Consider the following 11,926-nt stretch of genomic DNA (forward strand, 5'->3'; position numbering starts at 1 on the left):
GGCAGCCTTACCAGGTGCCACGCATCAGGAGATAAACAAAGACATTTTTGTTTAATGTCTGCATTGCCACACTTAAAACTTACGTCACACATGTTGAGACCTCCTCTAAGCTTTCCTCTGTCACTCACACGTGCCAAGCCTTGTTATTACCAACACTGATACTGTCTATCTTCTTTTCTTCTGTCTCGAAAAGACTGTTGTATTAAATATGTGGGCTTCGGCCTGCCAATAGGCTTCACCTTTGCTGTCTCCATGTCGCTCTCATATTCTTTCTCCCCATTGGTCCATGGCATGCATACGTCATGCCTCTTCCTGTGTTTAGCCCTCCCCGAGAGCATTGACCAAGTACTAGTATCTATCCACTGCTCCCATACTATGACCATTTTAGGACCTGCATTGTTTTTGAGCACTTCACACGAGTGCTCGTGTTTTCACTTGCTTCGTGCTCCATTTGCTGTTGCCTCTTTCAGTATTCTTCTGAGAGCTTGGTTTCCGTAAACAGGCCTGTAAATCGTATTTGCAAGTGTATGCATTGGAAAAGCTTGCCACCTAGCTTTCCTATTTACTGTTCCTATGTGCTTACTTTTACAAGCACGGGGGGGGGGGATGTGGCATAAGTGCTTGATCGGCTGACTTTCAAGCTGGGGCTCCAAGTTCAAGTCTCATGTCGACTCAGCATCCTGTAATTCTGGGCTAATCACTTTCTCAATTCCTAAAAATGAGTGAATGCAACTGGTGCTCATGTAGAGTGCTCCGACACCCTTCGGGTCGAGTTTGCGCTGTATAAAACTACGGAAAAGGTGGCTTCTTACGGAATACTCTGGAATGCATTTTAAAATAGGCATGATCTTTTTATTTGTTGTAACAATTTTGCAATAAAAAAAGTATTACGCACACAGTTAATGCACATACTTACACCTACGGCCTTCCTACACGTCTACAGTTTCAGTCTTCATGCTTTTTGATTCACTTTCAGCTATGGTGAACAGCAGACGTGCTGCCATTCAACGTGGCTAAAAGAAATGAACATCGAACACGCCAATAGCTCTCGGATTGCCAAGACCCCTTGGCTTTGCCAGTCCTTGTTTATTTTTGCTGTCGCTGCTTGAATGCGACGTGGCTGCGGCGTTACATTGCCTTGTTATCTATTTTCCCTTTTGTGTTTCTTCTCCTTTAATTTCTGTATACTTTTTATCCTGGCACTTGCCATACTGTTTGTTATGAGATAGTCAGGATTCCAAGTAGAATTGGAATCTATAGTCATTCTGCGGTTGGACATCGACTGAGCAGTCCTGTGCCTTGACCATTAAACCTTTCTCCATCTACTTCTGGATTTATGGATCTTTATTCTTGGAGATTCAACACTGGTGATGGAGCAGGTAAAACAACATTTTGTATACCTCCTCTATTTGCATTAAATTAATTACGTAATCATTCTAAGCATTAACTCGTACTAATTAGTTTGAAGTGAAATGACTAACCAACCCTTACACCTTGATAAACACAAGATACATGTGGGATTAAAGATGCTAATTGCATGGCAGAACAACTAAATTAATTAACTGTGGTACGCAAACTAACTTTAGATTGTGGTGAAATAGAGAATTGCATGATTCATGTTGCGTTTGTGATGGTTTGTGCTTTCAGTGCTGCAGAATGGTGAGTATTATTGCTATAAATGTTGCTGAAAGCTAGGAAAATACTAAAATACATTGAGATTAGTGTGGGATTAAACATTAGAATCCTCATTTCTATATTCTAATTACTGTTATGTCTGTTTTTGCTTAAGTTGGCATTCGGGCCTGCTAGGCCGCAGTACTTAAGATGGAGCTCCTGTGGTGTCGCCGTCATGTGAGCGCGATGACTACTGCGCAGAATCGGATGGCTCTGGAGATCTCCAAGTGACCTCAGCTCCGGTAGCGGCATGTCCCTTGTCAAGGATAGGAACGTGGAGGGTTGCCAAGTGATGAACGGTGTGAACTACCAAGGGGACAATGGCTTGTTATTACTTCGGAGCTTTTGCCCGTGAACCGAAGGATACAGGACAAATTCTTTCACTTTGCTATGCCAAGTCTCATGGAAAACCCGTGGGTCATGTGAACATTTTCAGAAATTACCAATTGAACTGGACTGACCAATCAAAACAGTTTCTACCCTAAAATTGTTGATTATTGATCTGAAGTAAGCGGGAAAAGGGTATAAAGACTCTCATCTGCCAAAGGGGGGTGGTTCATTGGGCTGATCTTCCGTGGCGTTGGGTCTACGTTGAGCTGATGAAGATTTCCATGGCTTACCGTGGGTTTCTTTGATGTCGGGAAAGGTTATTTCACCTGATGGTTTGATCATTGCTGTGGGTTGGACAGTTTATCCTGGAGATTGTAGCAGAGACTTTGAATAATCCTCTGTGTGGTCGGAGGGTCGCCAATGTTTGATATTTGGTAAATATAAAGCATTTCTAAATCTATGCTTATGTTCCAAAGATTTGATTTCTTCTGGAAATAAACTGAATTATGTTATATTTTGTAGCGCCTAAATGCTAATGCAGAGCAAATTAATATTAGATAAACACATTTGGATTAATAAGAAATGAGTTGTTGATTCTTTAATTGAGTACTGAAAATTAATCAAATGTTTCCGAGGCTTTAATTGTGTTTTAGCGGGTTCTAAATCACCATCAACCAGTCCAACTAATTGGTCCGTTGACCAAGTGGTGCAGTGCCTTGATGTTAAGGTCAGGATTCCATAGGTGCAGATCTATATAATGTTTATTATGTAAAGAAATGTAATCCTGATAGGTAATAAGGTACCCACATGTCCAGAGCTTTTTCTTCCGTGTACAGATTTGTGTGAGATGAGTGCGTGTTGGTGTTATGGGCCCCACCAATGAATGAGTGTATCAATGAGTTAGTGTAGTGATGAGTCTGTGACATAGGGAGAATATGCAAATTTGCCCTTGCCGCTGGAGCACTGGCGACGAGTTTCAGTGTACCTGCTACTGCTGCAGATCAGAGCATATAAATTCTCCCTACTACCACAGATAGAGTAATTTCACAGATACACGCACATGCACTCATCATTCACTAGGGCCCATCATACCGACATACGCTCTATTACTCTATCCGCACTAAACCTGAGAGAAAACTCTGCATCTACACTAAGGCCGATGCGACCAAATTGATATTGTTTTGAGTTATGATTTAAACAATAATAATCACAATAAGAAATTCAATAACTTACAAAGAAATAACCACCCGACACTGTAATTCAAACATAAGGTAATTTTATCTAAAAATTAGTTCAAGTGAAAGTCAACCAATAGCAAAATCATTATTCTCATATTTACCTATTCTAGCTAAATGTCATAAATGGGTCAGAGATTATATATGGAGAGCACTCCGGTCTGTGGTCAGTCTTATCGGTAGTTCTAGGTTAGAAAAAACAATGGTGCTACGGTTATGCAGGAGTTTGTCCTCTCCTGCTATGAATAAAGCCAGATATTGACAGGATGAGAACCTGTATGTAACCGTGCACTGTTCACAAAGTGTCTAGTCTGACACTATACAATTTTTGAAGTCAAGATGTGTTTGATTTTCAACACTGAAACAAGACATTATCATACATTTTTTACAGTGTTTGAATGTAAAACAACTAATAAACATATTGCAGTTTGTTCCAAAATAAATTCATGTCATGTATGCATAACACATTCAGTTACATATAACAACCATGTGTGGCATCAGTTCAATTGCTTGATATAGACATGTAATAATGCATCAAAATTACAACACAACAGAAATGTTGGTGCCCAATGCATTTCGGAACCAGCCGGTTCCTTCGTCAGGGGCAGATCTGAAAGATAAAGCGTAAACCATGTTGCTGGTGAGTGCTATTCACTGGGAGCTCAATCTCTAAATATAATGTTAAGCAGCGAGTTCTCAAAAAGGGGGTTACCTGTTCGTGTTTGCTATTGTGTGTGTTCTAAAATAAATGAAAATAAGACCATGTGAGCTGCAACTCAGGCTGTAGGATATATGTAAACGATGCTAGCAGAAGATTGCCAAAAACAGGCTTACCTGATTGTAAGAAACCTCGTGATTCTGTAATTGTAAAAACGTACCATGAGGGGTTATTGGAGTGAACAAATCCTACGATAAAGTAAAAGAGCTCAGGTGTGTGGGTTCCTAGAGAGATAAAAAGATCTTACCTCTGACGCTATAAATTAAGAAGCTGTGCGGAAAATAGATGGAAAAAGAATAAAAAAGTATCAATAGGCGTGCCGTATGTGATAGGTGGAGAGTAACTATAAATACAATGTAGACAACTAGCGAGCGTTTCCAAAACACGTAAGAAGTCTTACCTCTGAAAAGTAGTCTAAGAAGCTGCAAGGAGAGTAAAGAAAACAATGTTTTACTATTAACCGCGTGACCGCAGATGGCGGATAAGATAGCTACCGTGTATACTCATGGAGGAGATCTTACCTTACTGGTATTTCGGGGCGAGAGTAACCAACGATTCTCCTCACTGGATGGGCGAGTGTAAAGGGAGTCTCAACCGAGGGTACTACTTCAAGGTGGGAACCGGAAACTGCACCGGAACTATTCGAAATAAACGGCGGACTAAGGAAATCAACAAAGTGTTACTCATAGAACAGACGCCCGAAAGCGCCATCTTGAAACGGAGTCAAAAGACTTCCAAGAAGATTAGCAAAAGCGCCTAGGTGCAAATAATATTGTAAATGGAGCTTGGAAATAATAAAACAAAGTTTTCAGAAAAAGGTATTAATCGTATTGCGACTGCGAACTAGCGAATGGAAAAGCAACCAGAATTCTAAGGGCCAGATATCCCAATCTGGAGCTTGTAAATACAGTGAATTCTCTGGGTAGAGAAAGGATCGCTATTTGCACAGAACTAGGATTACAGCCTCAGAGTTTGGGCCTGAGCCTCCAGTCTTACGGGACAAACATATAAAGAGTATGGTTTACAAAGCCGGCAATTGTGTGAGGATAGAAATCAGAGAGTCACCGGGGGAAACGAAAGATGTGGCTTAAGAGTAGTGTACCAAGTGATGATTAAAGTGAGGGTGTAGGATTGTACTGAAGTACTTGTCACTGGCCTAAAATGTGTGAAGTCACCTAGGGCTTCTTAGGTTGGTTAGTTAGTTCATGATTAAATGAAACAAGACATGTCTAACCTATCATTAAGACCTGTTGGTGCCATGGTATCCAGAAATTTGATCCAAAAGATCTCCCTTTGTAGGAGTCTCAAGTGGGTGTTGACTCCTTGTTGTTGCTCCACATGTTCGATTATTTGGAATCTGAGTTGGGATATGGAGTGACATGCTTCATGCCAGTGGGACGCCAGAGGTGAGTTTGTGCTCTTGGTTCGGATGCGACTTTTGTGTTCTGTAAGTCGTGTTTTCATTTTCCGTTGTGTTTTTCCTACATATAGTTTGCCGCAAGGGCATTTGATTCCATAGATTACATTTATGGTATCACAACTACTGGTATGTCGGAGCTGAACGTCCTTGCCCGTTGTGGGATGTTTTAAAATGTTTCCTGGGATGATGTTGTTGCAATGCGAACAGTTTTGACATTTCACAGTTCCTTTATTGGTGGAGATGGTCTGCGGTTTCTGTGTAGATGAAAGTAGTTCTCGGATATTTTGACCTCTTGTGTAAGCATGCAAGGGCAATTCGCGGAAGATGTCGTTGAAATCGGTTTCGTTGGATAGTAGTTCCCAACGTTTGTTGATGATTCTTTTGATGGCTGTGGAACTGGTCGAAAATTTAGATAGAAACACTATGACAAGGGAGGAGCAATTGTCATAATGGACACAGAATTCTACCTGCAAAAGTCGCATCCGAACCAAGAGCACAAACTCACCTCTGGCGTCCCACTGGCATGAAGCATGTCACTCCATATCCCAACTCAGATTCCAAATAATCGAACATGTGGAGCAACAACAAGGAGTCAACACCCACTTGAGACTCCTACAAAGGGAGATCTTTTGGATCAAATTTCTGGATACCATGGCACCAACAGGTCTTAATGATAGGTTAGACATGTCTTGTTTCATTTAATCATGAACTAACTAACCAACCTAAGAAGCCCTAGGTGACTTCACACATTTTAGGCCAGTGACAAGTACTTCAGTACAATCCTACACCCTCACTTTAATCATCACTTGGTACACTACTCTTAAGCCACATCTTTCGTTTCCCCCGGTGACTCTCTGATTTCTATCCTCACACAATTGCCGGCTTTGTAAACCATACTCTTTATATGTTTGTCCCGTAAGACTGGAGGCTCAGGCTCAAACTCTGAGGCTGTAATCCTAGTTCTGTGCAAATAGCGATCCTTTCTCTACCCAGAGAATTCACTGTATTTACAAGCTCCAGATTGGGATATCTGGCCCTTAGAATTCTGGTTGCTTTTCCATTCGCTAGTTCGCAGTCGCAATACGATTAATACCTTTTTCTGAAAACTTTGTTTTATTATTTCCAAGCTCCATTTACAATATTATTTGCACCTAGGCGCTTTTGCTAATCTTCTTGGAAGTCTTTTGACTCCGTTTCAAGATGGCGCTTTCGGGCGTCTGTTCTATGAGTAACACTTTGTTGATTTCCTTAGTCCGCCGTTTATTTCGAATAGTTCCGGTGCAGTTTCCGGTTCCCACCTTGAAGTAGTACCCTCGGTTGAGACTCCCTTTACACTCGCCCATCCAGTGAGGAGAATCGTTGGTTACTCTCGCCCCGAAATACCAGTAAGGTAAGATCTCCTCCATGAGTATACACGGTAGCTATCTTATCCGCCATCTGCGGTCACGCGGTTAATAGTAAAACATTGTTTTCTTTACTCTCCTTGCAGCTTCTTAGACTACTTTTCAGAGGTAAGACTTCTTACGTGTTTTGGAAACGCTCGCTAGTTGTCTACATTGTATTTATAGTTACTCTCCACCTATCACATACGGCACGCCTATTGATACTTTTTTATTCTTTTTCCATCTATTTTCCGCACAGCTTCTTAATTTATAGCGTCAGAGGTAAGATCTTTTTATCTCTCTAGGAACCCACACACCTGAGCTCTTTTACTTTATCGTAGGATTTGTTCACTCCAATAACCCCTCATGGTACGTTTTTACAATTACAGAATCACGAGGTTTCTTACAATCAGGTAAGCCTGTTTTTGGCAATCTTCTGCTAGCATCGTTTACATATATCCTACAGCCTGAGTTGCAGCTCACATGGTCTTATTTTCATTTATTTTAGAACACACACAATAGCAAACACGAACAGGTAACCCCCTTTTTGAGAACTCGCTGCTTAACATTATATTTAGAGATTGAGCTCCCAGTGAATAGCACTCACCAGCAACATGGTTTACGCTTTATCTTTCAGATCTGCCCCTGACGAAGGAACCGGCTGGTTCCGAAATGCATTGGGCACCAACATTTCTGTTGTGTTGTAATTTTGATGCATTATTACATGTCTATATCAAGCAATTGAACTGATGCCACACATGGTTGTTATATGTAACTGAATGTGTTATGCATACATGACATGAATTTATTTTGGAACAAACTGCAATATGTTTATTAGTTGTTTTACATTCAAACACTGTAAAAAATGTATGATAATGTCTTGTTTCAGTGTTGAAAATTAAACACATCTTGACTTCAAAAATTGTATAGTGTCAGACTAGACACTTTGTGAACAGTGCACGGTTACATACAGGTTCTCATCCTGTCAATATCTGGCATAAATGGGTCAGGACAGGTCTCTCAGTAAAGTTTCTCGAGTCGCCGTCCTCACAGCATCGATCCTCACCAGCATGGGTTCAGAAAGAAGTGGCCTAAGTCCCTCCCTATTCTAACAATATTTATAACAAAACTTGCAAAATGATAGCAACTATTAAATTCTGAATATCCGTTGAGCCGCTGAGCAGAGCGAGCAGGAAAGGATGTATCATCGCTACAGTTGAGAAACCTCCGCTCAGGAAAAATCACAAAAATAAAAAGACGGAAGAAGGAAACTCAATCTTGTAAATGTTGCATTAATAGAAGCTCTTCCTCAGAACCATAGCAAAGCCATTACAATTGTGAATAGTTCATTGTGGCTTCATTCTCAACCAAGGACAACTCAGCGGATTGGCAGCACGCCTGGAATCGCTGTCATCATAGAAGCTTTTCGAATTGTGCAGAGGCTGTGATCAGGTGACTTTCAACCATGTTCAGCAAGGCTTTTCGTCACATCTCATTCACTCGAACGCAGGCTGTAAATGGCAGCCATTTTCATTTAGGCCAAAACGGACCATCTTAATTGAAAGAAACACAAACAACGTTACTACATCATCGCAATGATTAAACAGTGTTAATTCCCACTAATACCCTTATGTGTATGTAATTATCTAGCCATCTGCGACATATTTAAGCATTAGTACACGTTATTAAAAAGCATGAATATAAAACAAATAGCACTCTCATTATTTATTTAAACACACATATTATTGAGCAACATATATGCATTCCCACGTGTAGTTTCTCTTATTAGTATATTGATTAGTCAAAACCTATCACAGAAAACGATAATTAGTGATTACGAATTAATAATTTTAATCATGACACATAGACAAATCTGGAGCTTAAAAACCCAATAAATTTTCAACAGAAAACCCTGCTCCAGCAATCCCCCCTTTGGTGATATTATCACCAAATAAATCAAAACCCCAAAAAAAAAATGTTTGTCCCAATTTAGGAGAAATTGAAAATGTCTCTTTCTTTTTTCCCAACTTTACACACCAGACTCCCTTTCATCATCCCTTTTTGTCTCCAAGTAAACACTCTCTCTTAATTCTTCTAATTCTATTTCTTGTGGGTCTCTTTTGACCTCTTTTGTTTCTTTTCAATATTAGCTCTAATTCTTTTCTTTTTCCCTCCCCTGTTTTTACAACACAAACACACCAATCTTAGTATCAATAAGGCAACAATCACACATGTCAAAGGAAACAACACCTTACCTATAATAGTACTACCTATTTTAGCAATAAAACTCTTAACAGCTATCATCTTATTAGCTAATTTAGTCCAGATACTTTCAGCTTCCAGCGGTACTAATTCCTCATGCAAATCAGTAATATTTTTGATATAGACCTTCAGGTCTTTGCTTTCATCAGGAATGTAAGTGCAACAATGTTGAACTTTCAGCATTCCACAGACTCCACCCTCCTTGGCCAATAGAATATCAAGGGCAAGTCGATTTTGCATAGACATGGCACGTACGGCAGCCATTTCCGTATTTACCAAAAGAAACCCTCCAGCGGTACTTGTCGATAAGCGATCTACCACTGTTGACAGTTTCCTAATTCCATATGCATTTAAAGAAATTCCCACTGCTGGAATTAAAGCTCCAAATATATCACCTACTATTTCTGACCAAGTCTCTCTCTTAAAACGTGTTAGTAAGTTAATATGTTCTACATCTCCTATCTTATCTATATGAAAAATCTTTGGGAAGACCAGACCAACATAACATGTGCCATACCAATGGTCAGGCATCCTGTAATAAGCCCTGTTCCCACAAATATAATACACTCCCGGGAAAACTGGATCTTCTCCTCCTCTGAATCCCCATCCCGTTGCAATAAAGTATGTATCATGGCACTCACTAGTCCCAACAAAATAATTATCATATTGGGATTTCCTCCTGGTAATGCATAGTTTACCCTTCTGTGGTGCATCTAAAGCCAAAGTTGGACTGGCCCCATTCTTCAACTCCTTTCCCATTTCAATGTCCCAAATTGTCTCACTCACTTTATATTTCCCTGCCTTCTCATGCATGCTCATTCTCCTTTCCTCTACCATGTCTAGGAAAGCTTTCTCCTCTTCTTTCAAACTGCAAGTTAAATTATTTCTAAAAATGTAATCTAACGTTAATTCTTCTTTCTCAATAAAAATTTCACCAAAAATGTTAGCTTCTTTAGCTGGATTCAGCTTTTTGTTCATAGGCAATTGCCCAAAAATATTATCTTTGTTAGACATCACATAATCTATTTTCCCTAACAAATAAAAAACACTACTTAACACACTACATGAAATTCCATACGTGGCTGGTAAATGGTGATAAGTAACACCTTCTGAAACAGATACAGGTAATTGTATACATACGTAGCAATCCCTAACTTCCATTGTCTTTACGTATTCATACAACAACTTTGAAAAACATTGCTAGAAAAATCATTAATTGACCTATCTTTATGTATGTTAATGTTACTAATTCTAGTTGGAACTATTTTCTGTGAATTTTCCCCTACATTAGTCATATTCTCAGTATGTATTCCAAAAGTATCTATTGTAACCCTAAAGGTAACTAATAAAGCAAGTACACACCATAGTAGCATTAATAATCCAGTACAGCAGCAGCACATTCTACACCATCTTTTCAAAAAGGCACATCTACTTCGATTATTCTCTGTGTTAGCCATTCTACTACTTTGGCAGTGTCTTTTGACTTAGCCTCTTCTACTCCACTACTGAGTTTAGAACTCTAAATTATCTCAAAACAACTAATTTTCAAATGTTCTTCTTTTCACTTTCTCCAAGTGACTCCTTCAGTTCACTCAATTTGGATTTTCATCATTTTTCACTCCTTCTTCAGCAACATCGAATTGTATCAGATCTTCAACAACATCCTGTGCATCTGACTCTTCTCCAATGTCAGTCAGGATAACTTTTAAGATTCCAACAGACTTTTCCTCTCCCTCAACCACTTTTCTCAAGATCCCCTCCGGATTGTCTTGACTCTCTGCTTCTCCTTCTTCTCCTTCAGATAGAGCCACATAAGACCATTCCGGTGATCTGTACTTTTGGTTGGGTTGTCTAATTCTCCTTATTCTTCCTTGTTCCTTCGATCCTTCTTGTTTCTCACTTTTTGTTTTGTTCTGACTCGACACTTCGTTCACCTGTTCAGCTCTTGATGAATCCACTCGCGTCAGTCTGTACCTCAGCCTCTTTATCTTGCTCGGCCAAATATCTCCTCGTACAACCTTTTTCGGTCTTACTTCTTTATTGTTTCTTTCTCCAATCCAAGTCCTTTTTCTCAGAACTCGACCCTCATGTTTCTCATTTTCACTTTCATCCGATTCTGTTTCATCTGCCTTTTGTCCTTCAGCAATTCTTTTTTGCTCCACTGACTTCTTTTTCACCACTCGAGATTTCCCTATTCCTGTCCCTCCTCGGGTCTCCAACACGCAATCTTCTTGCTGTCTACTTGTCCCTTCACCTAGCTCATCAGAAATGTTCCCTACACCTCCTCGGGGGTCTTCCGCAATCTGTCCCTCTCTATCTTCTTCTGACCCTGCTTCTTCAGGTGTAATCTCAAGTGGAATTTCAGCCTCCTCATCTGATTCAGGAGTATTCCCTGTGGAATTGCCCTTTTCTCTCCTTTCTTCTCCACTGCTCGTTGGAACTTCAGGCACTCTTACAGAATCTGATCTCTCCTCTGAAACTCTCAATGTTTCCCTTGAAGCCTCCCTTGGAAGGAAAGAATCACCTGACTCTCTTTCTCCTTCAGCTCTTTCAGGATTCTTTTCCCTTCTCACTGGCTCAGTTTCTTCATCATCACTCGAGTCTGACTCTTCAAAATACTCTTTACCAGTTCCTTCTCTTGGATTTGGAACTCTCAGTGTATGACTTGCATGCACCCAGTTCTTCACACCGGCACACTTTACAGCAGTTGTCGTAGTCAGAATAACTTGCCTTAGTCTTCCCCACCTTGGAACCAAGCAATTTCTTCTCCTGTGCACTTTTATCCTCACCCAATCCCCTGGACTCAGATCATGGGCTTGCTTCCTTTCAAGTGTTGTGGCATCTTCTCCAACCTGGTGAAACACAGAATGAACTGCGTCAGCCAGGCCTTTACAGTAATCCAAAA

This window comes from Triturus cristatus, chromosome 4_1 (assembly GCF_964204655.1).
Source record: "Triturus cristatus chromosome 4_1, aTriCri1.1, whole genome shotgun sequence".
In the NCBI taxonomy this organism is placed as follows: Eukaryota; Metazoa; Chordata; class Amphibia; order Caudata; family Salamandridae; genus Triturus; species Triturus cristatus.